Source organism: Penaeus monodon, chromosome 23 (assembly GCF_015228065.2).
Source record: "Penaeus monodon isolate SGIC_2016 chromosome 23, NSTDA_Pmon_1, whole genome shotgun sequence".
NCBI lineage: Eukaryota > Metazoa > Arthropoda > Malacostraca > Decapoda > Penaeidae > Penaeus > Penaeus monodon.
This window is the reverse complement of record NC_051408.1, coordinates 35,702,091-35,702,444: the sequence shown is the minus strand read 5'-3', so window position 1 is coordinate 35,702,444 and position 354 is coordinate 35,702,091.

Genomic DNA, 354 nt, shown 5'->3' with positions numbered 1-354 from the left:
GGGAAGGGATAGTATGGAATGGAAGTTAATAAAAGCCAAGTAGTTATGTAAATACCATGTTGGAAAAGGGAGTGCGAATGGCCGCAGCCGTGTCGGTGAGCATCTTATGTGACGACTACATGCGGGCGTATTTACAACAGTTATGTTTTGTTAATACTAAATGTACCGGCCAAGATCTCGTGTTTCAAATGTAGCAACGGAGCACCATGTATATGTTCATTGCATGTGTGGTGGCTCTATGCCTTAGATGCAGAGTATATCTAGCATAATCAATATTATCCCTCATCGTATGATATCATCTAAGGCTGTACCTTCTTTGATGTTTAGTTTTCGTTTCCTTAATCTAAAATAATG